The following is a 22408-nucleotide window of genomic DNA, read 5'->3' on the forward strand; positions in this document are numbered from 1 at the left end:
TAACGGCTGAGTTAAAATGCGGAGGTGGGGAATTCGATGACATTATTGAATTAAATACATCAACAAGAATAGGACTGATGTGGGGAAGCAGCAACTTGTAGAAGTCGCCACTGTAACCGTCAGGGCCTGGCGCTTTGTTGGGTTTCAGTTGTCTAATCGCTTTTTGAACCTGTTAGGGTGATAGGGGTTTGGAGTGACGAGATCATATCGGCCTCGAGAGTAGGGAAGGGGAGGTCATTCCAGAAGGGAGGAAGAGAATATGAACCAGGAGTAGGAGAAGGAGTAGAGGGATGTGAGGAAGTAGAAGGCGGGCAGGTATGAGTCTGGATGGAGGAGAGCCTGGAGGCAACAGGAGAAGTTGGAGAGTAAAGCAACTTGGAAAAATTCTGCATGATATGTGCTATCTGTTTATTGGTTGTAGTCAATGGATCCTAAGGAGTGCGGAGGGGGTGAACAGTAGCCGGGGAGTAAGTACCTCATAGTAGGTTAGAGAGCAGGTGCCCCGTTTTATTTCTGAATCTGTGAAACTTGTGATGGATCGAAAAGAGGTATTTGTCACCCATTTCAGTCAGATATTCCTCGAAGTTGGTTTTAGACAAAAGGTAGGCTTGTTTTGTGGAGGTAGATGGAGCTAGTTTGTAAGTTTGGAATGCTTCGGATAAGGCATCTTGTAGTGAAAGGTAGTGGGCTGAATACTGCTTGTTAGAGGATGTGGTGAATGAGATGATCACCCCCCGAAGCACAGTCTTTGCCGACATCCAGAATAAGGGAGGGTCCACCTGAATGTGCTCAGAGTTGGACACGCTGAAATCATCCCACGCAGCCTCCAACATGGATTTAAACATGGAGGAGTGGCAGAGTCTGGAGGGAAAATTCCATAGTTTAGAGAAGCCCTGCTCATCGGAAAGTGGATAGTGGTCGTGACCAACGCATGGTCAGAGAGAGACATGGGAGCTATAGTGCAAGCGGTGATGAGGGGGGACAGAGTATGGGAGGCAAAGAGGTAGTCTATGCGGGAGAGGGTGCCATGAGCCGCTGAGAGACAGGTATAATCCCTATCGGTTGGGTGTAAAGCTCGCCACAAGTCCACAACCTGCAGTGTTTTAGAGAAGAATGGTATGCCTACCTTGGGAAGGGTGGGTGGGATTCCACACGTCATAGATTTATCTAGTAAAGCTGAGGAAATCAGATTGAAGTCCCCGCCAATAATTAAATTATCACCCATAAAGGGGGTCAGGAGAGTCATCAGTCGCTGGAAGTAGGTCCTAGAATAGGGAGTGGGAGCATATATATTAGCTAATGTGAGTGGATTACCCAGTATATTGGCGGACATTATAACATACCTGCCATTGGGATCAGAAGTAGTATGTGTAACTTCGAAGGAAAGAGAGCATCGTATTAAGATAACCACCCCACGGGCTCTGGAATTGTAAGAAGATGAAGCCAAAACAGACCACCCGAACATACCCAACTTAGCAGTTTCCAGAGCAGTCAGGTTCATTTCTTGAAGAAATGCCACATCCACCTCGCTCTTTTGTAAATACAGCAAGAGCTTTCTCCTCTTGGCTGGGGAGTTAATGCCTCCAACATTCCAAGTGACGCAGCATAGATCGGGCATTATTCAAGGAACGAATGGGTAATGCAAGTAGGCCGCTATAACATAGAGCCAGCACACTGTACCAACACCAATCACATCAGGAGAGCATGGGACAGTGCACAAAGGTAGAGGGGGGAGAAGGTAGGGATACCAGTAAGGGGAGAGGGGGGGGTACAGAAACCAATGGGGGAGATAGCAGGCACCCACGGCGGAGAGCTGCTAGACTTCCTAGACCCACCAAAAACATCAAGGAAATACCAGTAATAAACATCCAGGGGGAGAACAATAGCTCCGTTTCCATTCCCCGAGCACATGACCAGAGTTACTGAGGCCCGGAAACCTCCACATTGTTAACATGAAGTAGACCTAAATAGAAGAGGAATAAATAATACGAACTTAGCTATATAACATCTCAAAAACAGTAGAAATGCGGCAAAGAGCATAGAAAGGCACCCTTATGGTGCTCATAACAAAACGGAATGTAAACAATGAACTTTAACATATAGCGGGCACATTCAACAGGCAAGTGATCATACTAGCATAGAGAAAAATAGCCAGGAATGGACACATAGCAGTCCATATAAATCAATCTGCAGTATCAGTGATATCAGAATCTTTAGTATGACCAAGTTCCTGGAGAAACGCCATAGCATCAGAGGGGTTGGAGAAATCCTTAAAAGATGTACCATCGTATATACGCAATCTGGCAGGGTACAAAAGACCAAATTTGTGCCCTTCAGCCACGAGACGGGAGCAAACAGGGGAAAGGATTTTCTGGCCCTTAATAGCTCAGCGGAGTAGTCTTGAAATATGTGAAGTTTGTGACCTTCCCAGGATAGAGACTTCACCTTGCGGGAAGCTGACCAAATTTCCATTTTATGTAAATAGTTCAGGCAGCGGAACAGGGTAACACGTGGTCTCGGCCTGTTAGGGGACGTGTTGGGCCCACCCTATGGACCCTCTAAATAACCATGTCTTGACAAACCGCCTCTATGCCTAAGAGCGAGGGGAGAGTGTTGCGGACAAAATCGGACAAAGCTGTCCCCTTGATAGAATCAGGCAGACCAAACAGCCTAATGTTATTACGACGCGAACGATTTTCTAAATCGTCTATCTTGTTCCACAGCTGGAAGTTTTCAATGGTAAGGCGTTTAACTGAATGCTGCAGGTCATCAACATCATGGGAGACTACAGCAAAATGCTGCTCTGTATCAAAGACCCTGTGATTAAGCTGTTGCAGCTGGCCAGTTATATCAGCCACTGCTTTAGATAGTAATGGGGACATGGTGGCTGTAATGGCATCTACCACATCCTTATATGTTACTGAGGCATCAGAGCCCAGACTCACATGACCTCCTGCTGAATACCCCTCTGCTGTGGGCTTCTTATGTAGAGTGAGAGCGTTCTCAGCAGCTGTGTCCAGCTCCATGGTCTCCGCAGCACGCCATTTCTCCTGGCATGGAGGCTGTGGCGGCTGCTGGGGAGGATGTATGAGCGGAATTTTCGGGGCCATGGATCGATCCATCAGGAGCACTGGTGGAGCTGGAGACAATGTGGAGGGCACCGAAGCCAGTGGGAGGCGTATGTGCCTTGTAAACGGTGAGTGCCGTGGAGCGGGAGACGGAGCTCGGACACGGAGCTCCTCACTCCATGAAACCAGAACCGGAAGTTGTGACTTGCCCACAATTATTGACCTCTGTACCATGACTCAATCTAATACAGTAAGCATCAATAGGAGGATGGAGAATTATTTTAATGACAATGCACAAATTAGCATGTTACACAGTTCCTCTGAACACTGGGAGGGAAAAAAGCCAATTTGGAGCAACTTGTAAATACTCACTTTGGTGTACTTAAGCTGCAGACTCCCCAGTGTATATTTGCAGAGAGTTTTTAGCGTAGATGGGAACTTTGTGAGTGATCAGCATAGGAGGCTACTTCCAACAAATGTGGAAAACTGATGCTTATTAAAATGAATTCAAATTTATATGAGTAAGACCTGGGTCACGAATTACAATAAACAAACTTCTGCTGTAATGGTGGATTCCAGTGTGGATTAGCCAATATTGTGTGATGATGATGATGATATTAACAAGGTTAGGAGGGTGATGATGAGGATAATGATGATTCTGACATGTTCCAAATGTGGAAATGAATAACAACACTGTTAGCAACTTTAAGCCTAAATGTAGCTTGTTTTGTGGTGGCCAAAACAAACAAAGCACATCAGCCACAAATGTGTCAGTTCCTGTCACTGAAGTGCTTATTTTGTTAAATGGTGCATGTCATACATACATACATACATACATACATACATACATACATACATAGTTACATATACATAGTTGTCAAGGTTGAAAAAAGACAATTGTACATCGAGTTCAACCTATAGTGCGATATGCTGTATTATCTCCAATTTACTTATAACCTTTGATGCTATTTTCCTCTAAAAATTTGTCTAATCCTTTCTTAAATGCCTCAATTGAATCTGACATTTTCACTCTCTCTGGCAGTAAATTCCATAAACTCACTGTCCGCACTGTGAAGAAACCTTTCCTTCACTTGGTCTTAAACTTCCTCCCCTTTAACCTAAGGGGATGACCAAGTGTCCTGTGTATAGAGCTCTTAATAAGTAAATAACCTAAAAGTTCCTTATATTGCCCCTTGATACAGTGGGGATTGAAAGTTTGGGCACCCAAGGCAAAAATTCATTTTAATGTGCAAAAAGAAGCCAAGGAAAGATGGAAAAATCTCCAAAAGGCATCAAATTACAGATTAGACATTCTTATAACATGTCAAAAAAAGTTTGATTTTATTTTCATCATTTACACTTTCAAAACAATAGAAAACAAAAAATGGCATCTGCAAAAGTTTGGGCACCCTGCCGAGTTAATACCTTGTACTGCCCCCTTTGGACAGCTGAGACCTGGCAGTGTCATGGATTGTTCTCAATCATCATCTGGAAAGACCAGGTGATGTCAATCTCAAAGGTTTTAAAAGCCCGTACTCATCTGACCTTGCTCCAACAATCAGCACCATGGGTTCCTCTAAGCAGTTGTGTAGAACACTGAAACTGAGAATAGTTGACGCTCACAAAGCTGGAGAAGGCTATAAGAAGATAGCAAAGCTATATCAGATGCCCATATCCTCTGTTCAGATTGTAATTAAGAAATGGCAGTCATCAGGAACGGTGGAAGTTAAAGCAAGATCTGGAAGACCAAGAAAAATATCAGACAGAACAGCTCGCAGGATTGTGAGAAAAGCAAGTCAAAATCCACGTTTGACTGCACGATCCCTCCAGGAAGATCTGGCAGACACTGGAATTGTGGTACACTATTCCACTATAAACAGATGCTTGTACAAATATGGTCTTCATGGAAGAGTCATCAGAAGAAAACCTCGTCTACGTCCTCACCACAAAAATCAGCATTTCAAGTTTGCAAATGAACATATAGACAAGCCTGATGCATTTTGGAATAAAGTTCTGTGGACCGATGAGGTTAAAATCAAACTTTTTGGCCGGAATGAGCAAAGGTACGTTTGGAGAAGGAAGGGCACAGAATTTAATGAAAAGAACCTCTGTCCAACTGTTAAGCATGTGGGGGGAACAATCATGCTTTGGGGTTGTATTGCAGCCAGTGGCACAGAGAACATTTCACGAGTAGAAGGAATAATGGATTCAATAAGATTCCAGCAAATTTTGGATGCTAACTTGATGCCATCTGTGTAAAAGCTGAAGTTAAAGAGAGGCTGGCTTCTACAAATAATGATCCTAAAACACCTCAAAATCCACGGTGGATTACATCAAGAGGCGCAAACTGAAGGTTTTGCCATGGCCTTAGCAATCTCCTGACCTCAACATAATTGAAAATCTATGGATAGACCTTAAAAGAGCAGTGCGTCACAGACAGGCCAGGAATCTCAAAGAACTGGAAGACTTTTGTAAGGAAGAATGGGTGAAGATACCTCAAACAAGAATTGAAAGACTCTTGGCTGGCTACAAAAACCGTTTACAAGCTGTGATTCTTGCCAAAGGGGGCAGTACAAGGTATTAACTATGCAGGGTGCCCAAACTTTTGCAGACACCATTTTTTGTTTTCTGTTCTTTTGAAAGTGTAAATGATGGAAATAAAATCAAACTTTTTTTGACATGTTATAAGAATGTCTAATCTATAATTTGATTCCTTTTGAAGATTTTTCCATCTTTCCTTGGCTTCTTTTTGCACATTAAAATGAATTTTTGCCTGGGGTGCCCAAACTTTCAATCTTCACTGTATATTTGAAGATATTAATCATGTCCCCTCTTATGCGCCTTTTTTCCAGTGTAAAGATACCGAGCCAAAGTAGTCTATCTTCATAATCCAATGACTCTAGGCCCTTAACTAATTTTGTAGCTGTTTTCTGAACCCTTTCTAGTTCAACTATGTCTTTTTTATAGTGTGGAGCCCAATATTTTACACAGTATTCTAGATGGGGCTGTACTAACACTTTATACAGTGGCAGGATTATACTTTCATCCCTGGGGCCAAATGTAATAGAGTGAGCGTTTCAGAAAGTGAGAGATTTGGTAAGTTTTTTCAGGTTTTTTTTTAAAGTGGCAATCATTTACACTGCAAAACCAGGCTGATCTTTCTGTGTAAATGATTGTCACTTTTAAAAAAAAAAACTGCAAAACCTTACCAAATCTCTAAATTTTTGAAACTATCACTCTATTACATATGGCCCATTGTCTCTATTCCCTGTTTTATGCATGCTAATAACCTATTGGCCTTTACTGCAGCATCTCGACATTGCAGACTACTGCTAAGTCTATTGTCAATGATCACACCCAAATCTTTCTCCAATAATGATTTTCTAACAATTACCCTATTTAATGTATAGATTGCCTGTTTGTTTTTGATCCCGAAATGCATAACTTTACATTTCTCTACACTGAACCTCATATTCCACTTTGATGCCCAACCTCTCAGCTTAGTTCAATCGTACTGAAGAGAGTCAATATCCTGATCTGATGTAATTATCCTACACAGTTTAGTATCATCCTCAAAAATTGATACTTTACTATCAATACCATTTCCTATAACATTTATAAATATATTAAACAGCTGTGGGCCTAGCACAGACCCTTGAAGTACACCACTTAATACTTTAGTCCAACTCGAAAATGTTCCATTGACTACCACTCGCTGTTCTCTATTTTCCAACCAATTTTTGACCCAAGTACAAATGCTGTCTCCAAGCCCCAGCTCTCTTAATTTAAGACACATCCTCATGTGAGGTACTGTGTAGAAGGCTTTTGCAAAATCTAAAAAGACCACATCCACAGCATTTCCCTTGTCTAAATTTGCACTTACTTCTTCATAGAAGTTAATTTAGTTTGACGTGACCTATTTTTCACAAACCCATGCTGGTTCTCACTAATTATGTTAAGGCTCCCAAATACTCCTGAATGCTATCCCTTAATACTCCTTCCATTATTTTCCCCACTATAGATGTTAGGTTTACTGGTCCATAATTCCCAGGATTAGATTTAGTTCCCTTTTTAAAAAGTGGCACCACATCTGCAATTTGCCATTCCCTTGGAACCACGCCTGTTATGATGGAAGATTTAAAGATTAAATGTAATGACATTGCTATTGCTGAGCCTAGCTCCTTAAGAACCCTTGGGTGCACTCCATCCAGACCTGGTGATTTATTGATCTCAATTTTATTCAGTTGTTCTTTGACTACATCTTCACTTAAACACGAGAAGTAATTTTGGTCCTTACCTTACTTTTATCTTGTTCTATTCCTACCATTTTTTCCTCTCTAGTAAATACCGATGCGAAGAATTTATTCAATAACTCTGCTTTTTCATAGTCACTATTTAACAATTCACAAAGGGGGTCATTCCGAGTTGTTCGCTCGTTATTTTTTTCTCGCAACGGAGCGATTAGTCGCTAATGCGCATGCGCAATGTCCGCAGTGCGACTGCGCCAAGTAAATTTGCTATGCAGTTAGGTTTTTTACTAACGGCATTACGAGGTTTTTTCTTTGTTCTGGTGATCGTAATGTGATTGACAGGAAGTGGGTGTTTCTGGGCGGAAACTGTCCGTTTTATGGGTGTGTGCGAAAAAAACGCTACAGTTTCTCGGAAAAACGCGGGAGTGGCTGGAGAAACGGAGGAGTGTCTGGGCGAACGCTGGGTGTGTTTGTGACGTCAAACCAGGAACGACAAGCACTGAACTGATCGCAGATGCCGAGTAAGTCTGGAGCTACTCAGAAACTGCTAAGAAGTGTCTATTCGCAATTCTGCTAATCTTTCGTTCGCAATTTTGATAAGCTAAGATTCACTCCCAGTAGGCGGCGGCTTAGCGTGTGCAAAGCTGCTAAAAGCAGCTTGTAAGCGAACAACTCGGAATGACCCCCTAAGTTCATTTTTTTAGGGGTCCTATGCTGTCTTTTTTATCCTTTTACCATTGATATACTTAAAAAAATGGGGATAGATTTAACTTTCTTCACAATTAGTTTTTCATTTTCTTTTTTAGCTGCTCTAATTTCCTTTTTGCATAGTTTATTACACTCTTTGTAGTAGCGGAAGGTCTCCATATCCCATCTTATTTAAATGCCTTAAATGCTCCACTTTTTTTGTCCATCATTTTCTTTACCTTCTTATTTAGCCATATAGGTTTGAACCTGCTACTCTTACATTTGCTACCCATTAGAATGTATTTATGCATAAATTAAAGGTGACCCACATTTCTATAATACTCTTACCATTAAAAATTTGGTCCCAATCTACATCCTTTATCGATTGTCTGAGCAAGGTAAAATTCACTTTACTAAAATTAAAAGTATTATTCAAACCCTTATAATGCATTTTTTTGGGACATATTACGAATGTGATCATATTGTGATCTCTATTTGCCAAGGGCTCCCTTACATCAATGTCAGTTATTGTATCTACATTATTTGTTATCCACAGATCTAGTATGGTGTTGTTTCTAGTTGGTTTCTCAATCACTTGGGATGAATACTTATCTATAAGTAGTTTTAAAAACACCCTACCCCTTGCTGTTTCTGTGGAAATTGAGTTTATGTATGTGTAATGCTCTCAAATGTCATCCAATGCAATAGAGCATATGTCAGATAGCAGAAGTAAAAATATATCCAAACCATACCCTCTCTGATCTCAGTTCAATACCTTAATGTACTTGTGATAGTATTTAGGGTATACATAAGGTGAATTATGAGACCTTAGAATGACCATGAGATTTAATTTATGGTCATTGTGTCTTCAGTATGTGCATTTTACTGACTGTTCCTCCTAAGAATACTTGTTATCGGGTATCCATTAATAAAAGTTCTTGTCACACAGACTGGTGGATTGCACCTGGCACCAAAAGGAATTAAGTAGGATTATAAAAAATAAACTGAGATCTAGTATTTTTGCCCCCTCCATATTGCAAAAATAAATTATGTTATGTGGACATTGCTAAAAGGTTTATTACAGTATTATTCCAGGCCTATTGTATACCTTTTTTTAAAATAAAACATTGCATTATACCATATCAGATGGGAATGTAAGGGGCACTAACGTGTTCTAGAAACATTTATTCAACAGCTTCCACTCCCTAGTGCTCCATGGCATAGCTAGGAGTAGACGTCTACTGCACTGTGGGTCTCCAGAATTTTGGTCTTAGTACTAAACAGTAAGTGTTTTTATGTCAAAGTTTTTGACATTTTGATGAAAATCTAAACAATTTACTAAAGACCAAACCACTTAGCACATTATTTGAATTCGTAATCCAGATTTTTATAGATGAAAGATTTTAAAATCTTCCAATGCATTACAGTGATGGATTGCATAACTGTACTACAATCTGGCATATTTTAGTTAAAAAAAAGCAGCATCATTTAATTCTGTAAGTTCATACTCTTCTCAGCATCATGCCCAATTCTCTGAGGGGGAAACTTGAAAAAAAAGATATTTTCCCTGCTCCCAAATAATAGTGGCTCATTTCTGTGTGCACCCACCCCTCTTCCCTCTCTCCTATGATGCTGATTAGGTTACATTTTTAATGAGGGGTAGAATCAGAAGCTTATGAAAAACTGCAGGTTTGGTGGTTTGCAAATTGCCATGCATGGTATGCAGATTACATTTTTAGAATAATTATTTTTATATTTATAAATCTATTTACTATTTTGAATCCTAGCTTTAGAAGATGAAATGCATACAAAGCACACACACTGTAAAATTCGGTACAGGTTGTCTCCCATATCTGAAAAGCGTGAGACTAGAAGTATTTTGGATTTCATGTGTCTATATTTTGGAATATTAGCATAGCTTAATGCAATATTTTGGGGATTGGACTCAAGTCTCACTATAACATGCATTTATTTTTCTTATATACCTTATGCACATAGCCTGAAGGTAGTTTTATACAATACATATTTTTAATATGTACCACTAATGTTAATAATACCACTATGTTAGTTGCACCCCCAAAAGTTTGGACTTCCCAATACTGTATATTGAAATTTCAGAAATGGGAGACTCAACTTCCTAGAGCAGTAGCTCACAGGTGTGTTAACTAACTTTAATAAACTATACCAGGAAACATTAAATACCTGAAAAACATCAGTGAGATCCAGAAAAGAACAAATAGTTTTATCTGATTGTTGGTTGACTGAATCTATGTTTAATATTACTTTAATTGTGTGGCCAGACTGGAAACTTCTATCCATTTATCTTTATCAGTATTGGCTCAACCAGTTCGTCACCAGATGACCTCACATACACTGTTTGTAGACTAATGTTTTTGAGTAAGTAATTATTCTGCACTGTAGGTTTCATTGCTCTGAGACCACTTCTTCCTACAGCAAGCTTATGTATTAAAAATGTAAAAACTTGTGGTCCCTTTATATTTAATAAGTATAATTATTTCAGTGTGTTTATGGTAGGGATATATTATGCTTTTATGTAAACTATGTTTTTTATTTAGTTGGCTGTTCTTAGCAATAATTATTACTCATGTTGTACAGTTATTAGGTGGGTGTTACACACAACCCGCTATAACAACATAGACTTTTCTTTCCTTTCATTCCCTTGACAGAGCAAACACTTACTTGTGAAACAATTATTGGTTTGTTAACATAACATTAATTTGCTGTTAAGTTTAGAATGAAATTTATAGATATACTGAACTGTAGCCACAATCTTCTCTAATCAATTGGAAGCTCATATACCTGCCTTAATAGTACAATTATAGATTCTATTACTACAGGAAGTTTAATTCTTAATGGTTTGCAAAGTATATATATATATATATATATTTCACCATTATAAACTACAACTCTTGCATATTTTGCCGTATGCACAACCATCCTTATTATAAGCACAATATTTTATACATTTGATGATTTATATATCCTGTATACGAAATATGTATGAAATAAAGGAGAAAGTAAAACATACATAATTGCAATTTAAAAAAAAAAATCACAAAATCAAAAATATTAACATTTTATTTGTGAATGAAAACAGTGTATATACATTTTTTTACTATACAAAAATTATTGAAAAATATGGTAAGGATTAATAACTATGGTAAGGATTATATTTAAAATTGAAAATAAATATGCCTTTATTTCAACTTTTGATTCCTATGATATAAGAATCATATTGTCAGTAAAACTCAGATGTCTATATTGTAGTTCATTGAACATACTCGTGAAAATGTAGAGTTGTATTCAATTGTAAAAAATGTAGTCAGTAGTTGCATTCATACAAAATTGCCAATTTGTCAAATTTACAGAGCTGCAGGCTTCTTACATGATGTTGCCTATGATTATGAATAGTCTGCAAAATTGCACCTTACTGATAATGTATGTTGATTGAATAAGTTACAAAATTTGCATCCGATACAGTAACAATGATAAATTATAATTTGTTTTATACTATCACTGAATCTTTACAGTGTATTGCAAAAGGGAATCCTCATGGTCGAATCCCCAGATAATTCTTAGTAAAACCTGCAGCCCTTCCCAATGTCCATTATCATTTTACTGAGCAAACAAGTTCAAATTATAAATTAACACTGGAAAATATTGTTCATTTTCTTACACAGTTTATATGATAATACATCAATATATTTCCTTTATCCTTCCTTTGTCTTTTCTTAAATTGTTTTTCTTTCTTTCCTCATTCGTGACCGCTTCTAATATTGCACTTACTTGATTTCAGGGAAACAAAGAACATATGTTCTTTATTTCAACAGCATTCAATATGGATCTGGATTGCCTCATCTGACCATGCAGTTGGTCTCTGTTCTGTGCTTTTCAGTGGGTTCAAATATCTTCAAGTTGTGCGTCTCTCCTGATCCACATTCATTTCCCTGTTATCTGCAGATAATCTGAAGGTCCTCAAATATTAGCAGCATATACACAGCAAGAAAGGATTGAGAAAAAAAAATATATAGCACATTAAAAGTGACAAAATGTATTTCACACACAATTTCAAATTATGACCAATAAAAATATAAAAAATAGCCATACTGAATATAAGGTGTCTCACAATATTATGAGCATAGAAAGTGTGACTAAAAATCTCCCAGGAATCGCATTTCCTGCTAGTACACCATCATCAAATTAAAAATGATGGATAGGAAAAAGCTTTTGGAGAAGAAAGATAAAAATAAGACGTATGAATTTCTTGTGTGCATTCATCACAAAATATAATAGTATAATATAATAGTAACTTTAAAGACCTGGAGAAAGTGATATACAAACATTGGAATGTATTTACAAGAGATCCTATTTTGAAACAGATTTTACAAACTGGTGGTAATTTATAGGAGAGACCACTTGGTTCAAAGGGCAGTTTACACTAAAGTTATGAATACTGTATGACTACCATAAAATATAAAGAGTTTTTTAGGTGCAGTATGTGTCAGGGTTGTAGTAGAAATATAAAAAATATGGAAGGTAATAAAATAACCGAGTTTACCTCATGTAAGATGGGAAACATTATAAAATGTAGACATTTTTAACATACAATAATAAAAATTTTGTTTTTTACTGCAATGAAGCTGTAATAAACAATATATTGGGAGAACAAGTTATCAGTTTAAAAACCCGTTTGGAGATCTGCAGCTCCAGGTCCAGATGGATTCACTCCTCAATACTATAAAAAATGTGCTATTGTTCTTATCCCCTTTCTTAAGACTTTCTTTAACGACCTGTTAAATGTTGCATCTCTTGATATTATGATCTCCTTGGCAAGTATAGTTGTTATACCGAAGCCCAACTGGGACCCGAGCTTAGTCACTATCTATAGACCTATTTTGTTATTGAACGTTGACATTAAAGTTTAAGCGAAGATATTATCAAACAGACTGGGCCCCTTACTTCCTAAGCTGATCCATCCCAACCAGGTCGGTTTTATACCTGGACGACAGGCGCTTGACAATACGTGCAGGAAGATTTATCTAATTCACGAAATACACAGACAAAAACTGCCAGTTCTGGTCCTGGGGTTAAACGCCAAAAAGGCATTCGATCGAATCCAATGGCCTTTCATGTTTCACACTCTCCAGTATGTAGGTCTCACAGACCATTTCTTTCAAGGAATATCCGCCTTTTATGATAATCCTAGGGCTATTGTACTTGCCAACGGGGTGATGTCACCATCCTTCCTGATTTCCAATGGGACTCGACATGGTTGCCCTTTGTCACCCCTTATATTTGCCCTGTCTATAGAGTCACTTGCAGCGCGGATATGTGCAAACCCACATATAAAGGGTATAAAAATAGGTTCTCTTGAACACAAAATTGCACTTTATTCAGATGATGTTTTACTTACAATTTCCGACCTCATGTACTCTCTGCTCCATCTTTTCGGGGAAATAGATGAATTTGGGGTACTCTCTGGCTACAAAATGAACACAGACAAAACTGAGGTTCTTGACTTTTATATTCTGCAAAGCTCTAAGGATATCCTGGAACAGACTTTTCAATTTAGATAGAACACGCGACAGTTAGCATATCTCGGGGTTTCCATTACCAAAAATTACCACCATCTTTTTCAAGCCAACTACCCCAAACTACTTGTGCAATTTCAGAGGGATTTTGAAAAATGGAGGAGTCGCTATATATCTTGTATTGGCCATATCAATGCCGTTAAAATGAACCTATTGCCAAGACTTCTATACTTATTCCAAACACTCCCAATCCGATTGCCCCGCTACATTTTCAAGCCGCTTCAACACATGACATCACAGTTTATATGGTCCAAGAAGCGTCCCAGAGTGAAGCGCACAATAATACAAAAACACACCTCAGGTGGTGGACTTGGGGTCCCGAACTTCAAATCCTACTATTTAGCAGCCAGACTAGCACAATGTAACAGTCCTAAGGATGAGAGGGTTTGGGTCTCGATAGAAACTGACGCTCTTAAATTGCATTAAATTTCCTTACTTTTGTGGCTTCCTAGGCCAGCCTGACTCAGAATTATCCAACTTTATCCCGTGGTATCCCACTCCCTAGATGTTTGAGACTTGGCTAATCGTCAATATAATATAGCCCCACCCCCGAGTCCCCTAATTCTGTTGTTTGATAATCCCACTTTTAGACCAGGTTGTCAACCAGCTGCCTTTGCACACTGGCAGGAAGGTGGTATAAGGTTGCTGAACGACATCATGCCAGACTCATTGTTTCCTACTTTACTCTTTTCTAGATATCCAATCCAAAGATTCTATCCCTCATAAGTTTTTCTTCCAATATATGCAAATTTGACACTTTCACTCTACAATAGTATCACAACTTAATCATAGATCCCTTACAACTTGAGAAGTCCTTACTCTATACAAGGGCTCAACTAAAGGGCTAATTTCCACTATATATGCATCTCTTTTGCTCCCCTCACAAACGTACAGAGATCCTCACGAAAGAGCATGGGAATTGGATTTAGGAGAAATACTAGATAATGACGAATGGTCTGATATTTACTCAAATATAGCGTCAAGTTCCATCTGTGTACGAGCGAAGGAAAATGTGTATAAGCTTTTATAGATGGTATTATGTTCCCATCCACCTTAACAAAATGCATCCTGACCTCTGTCCCTTATGTTGGAGGTGCAACACGTCGGACGGAACATTGTCACATAGTTGGTGGGATTGCTCAAAAATATTGCTTTTATGGAAAGAAATAGGGTGTTTGATTACCTCTATTTTAGGTATTCAGATTCCTTTATGCCTTAAATATTGTCTTCTTGCAGTGTTCCTACCTGAAGCCTCTCAATGTCAAAACAAATTATTTACCCATATAGTCCTGGCAGCTAGATGTGTCATAGCCTCAGTCTGGAAATCTACAGAGGTTCCCACCATGGGGGAAATTATAGGGAAAATTTGGCACATTTACTCTATGGAACATATTACCAACATTTTAGAGGAATCCTTCAAAAGTTTTATCAAAGTCTGGGAGCTGTGGACTTTTTTTCACCCCCCCCCTCCTTTAACTGAACAACCTCTTATCTCCTATCTACACTAGCTGTAGAAATGCCAATACAGTGTTCTCTAGGTTGTTACCTAGAGATATGACCAGTCAAGGTTCTTTCTTTCCACTCCTCTTATCTACCTCTCTCCTACTTTATCTTTAACTGTTACCACTTTCAATTTCTTTCCCTATCTCTCCTTTTTCCTTTCTACTCTTAGTTCATACGCTGTTTCTTATACTAAAAATATGATGAGACTGTTTAACTGTTTACAGATGACTATGTTTTCAGAAATTTTTCTATATCAGATATCGCCTTTACAAATATTGTAATTTCTGAAATGTCTGTCAATGTACTAGGAATCCTGTTGCGGGCTTCAGCTGAAAATTTCTGTATTATATCTCATCTCTACAAAAAAAAATGTTACTTAAAAAAAAAACATTTGGGGGAACACCTCCTCAATATTAAGAAGGTTGTGGAAAATCATTCACTGTCAAAACATTTTAAAAACTATCATAAATGCTCCACTAGTGAATTAATAAGCTTTAAGGTGATAGAACAAGTAAAGCGTAACTGGAGGTATCTAAATATCGAAACAGCTTTGGCAACCACAGAGATGATATGAATTTATGACATGGGCACTTTTAGTGCGAGGGGTTACAATCCTATTATGAATGAAACGGTTTCCTGTAGAGTTATGTGTTTATTATTGGGTGTAGCAGTTTGCATGCTTGTATATAAATTGTTTTGTATTGATGTGAACACTGTAAAAATATGTATGTACCCTTGGAGCAAATACACATATCCGGAAATCCTTCTATGCATATAAACATCATAACCTAATTAGTTTCCACCTGTGCCTTGAGAAAGACCTGCTATGGTAGAAATGCATCGGCAGACAGGTGGAAACTTTCCCCCTCATATACAGTAAAGTTGCCCAAATAGACTGGTGATACTGCGGTAGCAGGAAATGTGATTCCGGGAGATTTTTCTATCACGCTTTGTATGTTCATAACATTGTGAACCACCCTATATTCAGTCTGCCTCCTTGCAAGAGGGTATCTTTAGTTTTATTTATTTATTATGTTTTTTATTGGATTTAATTTTATATTGTGTGTGAAATAAATGGTGTCACTTTTAATGCGCTAGATGCGCTATATGTATTTTTTCTCATTCCTGTCCAGCTGTATATGTATATGCTGTTAATATTGGAGAACCCTCAGATTATCAACAAATTACAGTGAAGTGAATGTGGATTGGGAGAGACAAACAATTTGAAGATAGTTGAATACACGGGAAAGCACAGGTTGGAGACACACTGCATGGACAGATGAGGAATTCCAGATCCATATTGAGCGCTGTTACAATAAAGAATAAACTGTATGTTCTTTGGTTCCCTGAAGTCAAGTAAGTACAATATTAGAAGTCATAATAAGAAAAGAAAAACAGAAATTAAGAAAAGACAAGGAGAGGCTGAAGGAACTATATTGATTAATTGTCATATAAAGTGCGGGAATTTCAGATAACAAAATGAACAGCTCCAGCACCATATTTTCCAATGTTAATTATTGTTTGAATCCTCACTATCTGACCATGGGAAAGCCACAGTGTCTACTAAAATAAAATGGCTTTAGCACTTCTTACTTCTTCAAATAGGGGATCTCTAAGGAGCCAGACATCACTGTAAAGGGTATTTTATTTGTGAAGGTGTTTATCAAAAAACAGCCCCAGGATACTTAAAATCAATAAATTGGATAATGATAATAATGTGATGTCATTTTTATTTCTCATAATTTTGTTTTAACATTTGTCAATGTCACTCTTTTACTTTCAGAATTTCTCCTAGTTGCACTACATTACCTAGCGTGCCAAGGATGCCAGGGTATGCTGACACTTGTGGTTTACCAAGTGCCAGCATGTCCTTACAGCCATTGTTTCATTAAAACTTATAGTTGTATAAATGCCTGTATGCCTAACCATTCAAAGATGCATGCTGTAGTGCACTTTAAATACAAATGAAACCACATCAAGCACTTTCGGCACTGGGCTGCTTTTCCTAGTGTGGGAATGTGGGGTTGGCAATTTTTTTTGGGGGGTGGGCAGAAACTGCATAGGTAATACATCAATATTTTTAATAATCTAGGGCTGGTTGACAATATCAAAGGAAATTCCAAGCTACATGTTTCCCTGATCTAGTTTTTCAACCCCTAGTACTGGCTGTGGGAATTTCCAAGATCTTCTTACTTAAGTTGTGAAAGATATCTGCATCATGAGGATAAATCCTGCACCAGAAAAGAGGGAGAACAATTTATTTGCAAATCACATGTGTAATTCTATTTTTAACCACAAGGTCAAAAAAATAAAACATGATTTGCATTAGTTGAGGCTATTTACTGTAGGTATTTCACTGCTAGCAATAGCATGTCTCAATGATATTCCGTTCTTAGGGGGTAATTCTGAGTTGATCGCAGCAGCAAGTTTGTTAGCAATTGGGCAAAACCATGGGGGTAATTCCAAGTTGATCGCAGCAGCAAATTTGTTAGCAGTTGTGCAAAACCATGTGCACTGCAGGGGAGGACAGATATAACATGTTCAGAGAGAGTTAGATTTGGGTGGGGTGTATTCAAACTGAAATCTAAATTGCAGTGTAAAAATAAAGCAGCCAGTATTTACCCTGCACAGAAATAAAATAACCCACCCAAATCTAACTCTTTCTGCACATGTTATATCTTCCTCCCCTGCAGTGCACATGGTTTTGCCCAATTGCTATCAAAAATCCTGCTGCAATCAACTTGGAATTACCCCCCATGTGCACTGCAGGGGGACAGATATAACATTTGCAGAGAGAGTTAGATTTGGGTGGGTTATTTTGTTTCTGTGCAGGGTAAATACTGGCTGCTTTATTTTTACACTGCAATTTAGATTTCAGTTTGAATACACCCCACCCAAATCTAACTCTCTCTGAACATGTTATATCTGTCCTCCCCTGCAGTGCACATGGTTTTGCACAACTGCTAACAAATTTGCTACTGCGATCAACTCAGAATTAGTCCCTTAGAGTTGGAAATCAATGTGCAATATTATCAAGCAGACAAAATTAAGGTATTGAACATTAAAAACACTCATTTAATGAACGTTAACATTCATGCAGATTTTGTTTTCACGAGAATGTAATGACATTTTGTGGTTGATGAAAACTACAGTAAAACAAAAGTCTTACAATTATATATCTAAATTAAACCTAACACATTGTATTTACAAAAAGTAAAATTGGCTCATTAGGAATGTGAAAATTTGAAATGAAATAACTTGAAGCAGGTTTTTTTAAACCATTTTCCCAGATTGCAGATTAAGAAAGATTTACAATTGCTAATCAAACTGTGCTAAAGTGAAAATATATATTTAATTGATTTATATGGCATGCATTTGTAATTACTGCAGAGTAACACGAACATTTATCTTTCTTGTTAGGGTTTTAGATATTTCCACTCTGGAATGTGTTCTTTAACAAGTACATCTGTACAATGATTCCTTATTTAAACACACTATACAGTATATATACAGTACCCTGCATATATTTAGAATAAATATACTTTCAGCTAAAATAATAAGGTCACGTAAAAAAGTAAACAATGTAATTCAATTCAGAATTTAAGATATGCAGTTTGGATTTTCAAAATACAAAAATTGGTGAGTTTAGGGGATAGCAAAACATTCAGTTCCCAGTGTGAGATTTTGCATGTTTTGTATTTCCCCAGAGTTGAATCTCACATGTTTTGGATTCTATATAAGTCCCTCCCTTGTGATTGCCATTTTCTGTCCAGCCGGGGCCAACTGAGGTTTCTACCCAGCTGGGGCCATTTTAGATTCCTGGCCAGCTGGCGCCATTCATGTGTCCACTTTCAGTCCATCCTCCTGAGTATACAGCACCAACTCAATCCTTTAAGTGCCAGGCAACTGCTCAGCTCCCATTTATGATTCTGTAGGAGATTCAAGTAACCTTGTGCCAGTACATCGGGGATTACAGGGCATTTTCTTCTCTGTCCTCCAGAGTCTCCAGTGCCATGTCTTTAGAGACTTTTCACCATCAAATTTTCCCACCCCAGATACCCATTGCATCAGCAATAGGCTTGCACATACAGTAGCATCCCTCCAGCTTCAGTCTATGGTTCCTGCTGGGAAGTCTGCGAGGAGGAGAAAGAAGGAAAAGAAAGCACTCAAATTGAGGGTCTCTGTTGGGCTTCCTTATCAACATGATGATTCTCTGTTATGCCGTTTACCCATTGACTCAAACTTGGATTTTTGTTGACTGTCTGGAATATGCTCTTTTGGGTGAGGGTACTGTCACAACCTATGTATTTCCTTTTACCTGCATGTAGTGTTGTTCCCTGCCCTGGTGCTTCTAGCACACCTTGGTCAGCGTCCCAGTGGATTGTGGTAATGAGCTGATGTAGCAGCTGTAGGCATCACCTGTATTACATATGTAAACCTGAATCACAAGCCTTCCCTGTGCCAGTTCATTAGGTCATATCTACCAATGTGCCTGTGCTCTAGATCACATTTCCAATTGTAAGAGCAAGTGTTCACTGTGATTGTCTGCTAGCTCTAGGTCCTGGACCATTGCAACCTGTTTTCCTCAAGTAAGTTACCTGGGAACTATGCTGTATCCTCATTGCTCAATTTATCAGCCATCCAGGACGTTGCTCATTTATTACATTCACCAGTTTTCTGGGACTTGTCAGTTTCTAAACTAATTTCCTTGTGCCTTCCTCAAGTAAGTTCTGTTTAAATGTATGTGAAATAATTTCTATTTCACTACAAGTCTCAGATTAACCCACCTGCTGCGTGCAAACGACATCAAGACTTATGCTTTTTATCTGTTTGAATGTATGTGAAATAATTTCTACTGCACTACAAGTCTCACATTAACCCACATGCTGCGTGCAAACTACATCAAGCCTTATACTTCTCATCAGTTTGAATGTATGTGATATAATGTGTTTCTTGTCATTACCTACATATATGATGGAATTTATTGTGGATTAGTTTAGAGTAGGCTTTTGCCTGTTTACCCACCCAGTGCAATATATGTTCTTTGATAAATTAGCATTTCAATCAGGTGACCAAATATTCAGAGGTAGGACTGTATCAGACACAGTATTTCTTTAGATTCAGTCAAGGGGTAAACTTGCTGGGGGTTCTGCTTGCGTGGAATTAACGAAGTGTGGATTAATGAAGCGAGCTATATGAACAGTTAAAAAAACAGTTTAACAACCATTGAACAACATCAAGGAAAGGTAACTGTAATTTAAACAACTCATTCCTTCACCACGTAAAACAAAATTAACTCACAAACTACCACAGCATGTTCATCATACTACTATTTCTTATTTCAATTCATGGAATTCTCACCGAATTTAACACATTCTACACTCACCCTACTCCTCACCCCTCTGTGCATAGTACAGCTTCTATTCTTCACTCCCCTCTTCTAAACACTCATGAGCTTTATACTTACTTACCTGCAAGTACTTTGACAACCACAATTGGCTACCATAATAAACACTCACAAACATCCACCAATATTTCCATAGCTGTTGACAATGCGACTATCCACCCTACCCCACACACGTGCTGCCTAGGTATCGTACTTGTCTCTGAACTGTCCTTTGTTCCACACATTTAATCTGTCTCTAAATCATGTTACATGCACCTAAAAAACATATCCAAAATACGTCCTTATCTTACACAAGACACTACAAAAACTCTAATCCATGCACTCATCATCTCCCGCATTGATTATTGTAATAGTCTCCTTACTGATCTTCCCAAACATAGGCTCTTACAACTACAATCCATTTTAAAAGCAGCTGGAAGGCTAATTTTCCTCACTAGACATTCTTTGTCTGCTAACCAGCTCTGTCAGTCCCTCCATTGGTTACCGGTATTTTACCATGTCAAAATAAAATACTTTTAATTACATACAAGGCTATTAACCAAATTTCACTGTCATACATTTCTCCACTCATCTCAAAATATCTCCCTACCAGACCTCTCTGCTCTTCACAATATCTGCGTCTCTCATTCACATGTATTATTTCTTTCCACTCAAAATTACAGGACTTTATCCAGGCTTCCCTCACTCTGTGGAATGCCCTCCCATGCACAATAAGACTCACCTCTAGTCTCCAAACCTTTAAATGTTTCCTCAAAATGCACCTCTTCAGACAAGCCTATCAAATTCCAGACCCACCCACCTGACCTTCAATGCTTCCCTATCTAATTACATCCTCTCTGTACAGTCCACATAACCTCACATATTTTGTCTTCCAACATTGCTGGTTGATCATATCATACAACCCATTAAGAACCTAGCAATCTGGTGGACAATTATGCAATAGGTAGCATCTATCCTTGTGTATCAATACCTTTTTCCCTATAGATTGTAGGCTTGTGAGCAGGGCCTTCCTACCTCTATGTCTGTCTGTTTTTGCCCAGTTTTGTTCTATTACTGTTCTAATTGCAAAGCGCAACGGAATTTGCAGTGCTATATAAGAAACTGCTAATAAATAAATAAAGTTATCTGGGGTACTAATTAGTGATGAGCGGATTCGGTTTTACTCGGTTCTCAAAACGGCATCTTATTGGCTATCCAAAACACGTGACATCCGTGAGCCAATAAGATGCCGTTTTGAGAACCGAGTAAAACCGAGTAAAACCGAATCCGCTCATCACTAGTACTAATCTGCATCTACAAAGTACAGCTAGAAGCCTTCCTGGACTTTGTTTATTTATATACAGTAGTTCACCTAGCATTTGTCCTTGTCATCCTAAGCTCTGTTTCTATTCATTAATATCCCCAGCATTATCCAGAAGGTGTACAAAAGGGCACCTCAAATATAAACATTTAACAATGGTTAAGAATTTTTTTTTACCTCTAAATATGAGAAGAAAATTTACTGACAAAAATGTAAAATTGGCAACATGCAGTGGCAAGGAAAGGCTCAGATCATAGTGCTAAATAAAAAGCCAGGGTCAATCACAGTCATGCATTTTCTTTAACCTTGCAGTCAACACCTAGATGTGTTACCTTTAAAACAAACAAACCAGTGCCCAAACAAAGACCACTAAGGCTGAAGAACAAACAGAAACTTCACAAATCCCTGACGAGTGTCTAACGTATGTCTGAGCCTGACATTTCTTATTCTGACACTTTAATCCTAGAGAAGCCTCCTTCTACCATTTCTGAACACTGTGCAAAAGTGGGGATGTGCAGTAGTAAAAGTAAGGATGGTTATGGTTTACAAATGGAAATTCAGAATGCCACTGTGGACAAACT

The sequence above is a fragment of the Pseudophryne corroboree genome, chromosome 1, assembly GCF_028390025.1.
Source record: "Pseudophryne corroboree isolate aPseCor3 chromosome 1, aPseCor3.hap2, whole genome shotgun sequence".
NCBI classification, from domain to species: domain Eukaryota; kingdom Metazoa; phylum Chordata; class Amphibia; order Anura; family Myobatrachidae; genus Pseudophryne; species Pseudophryne corroboree.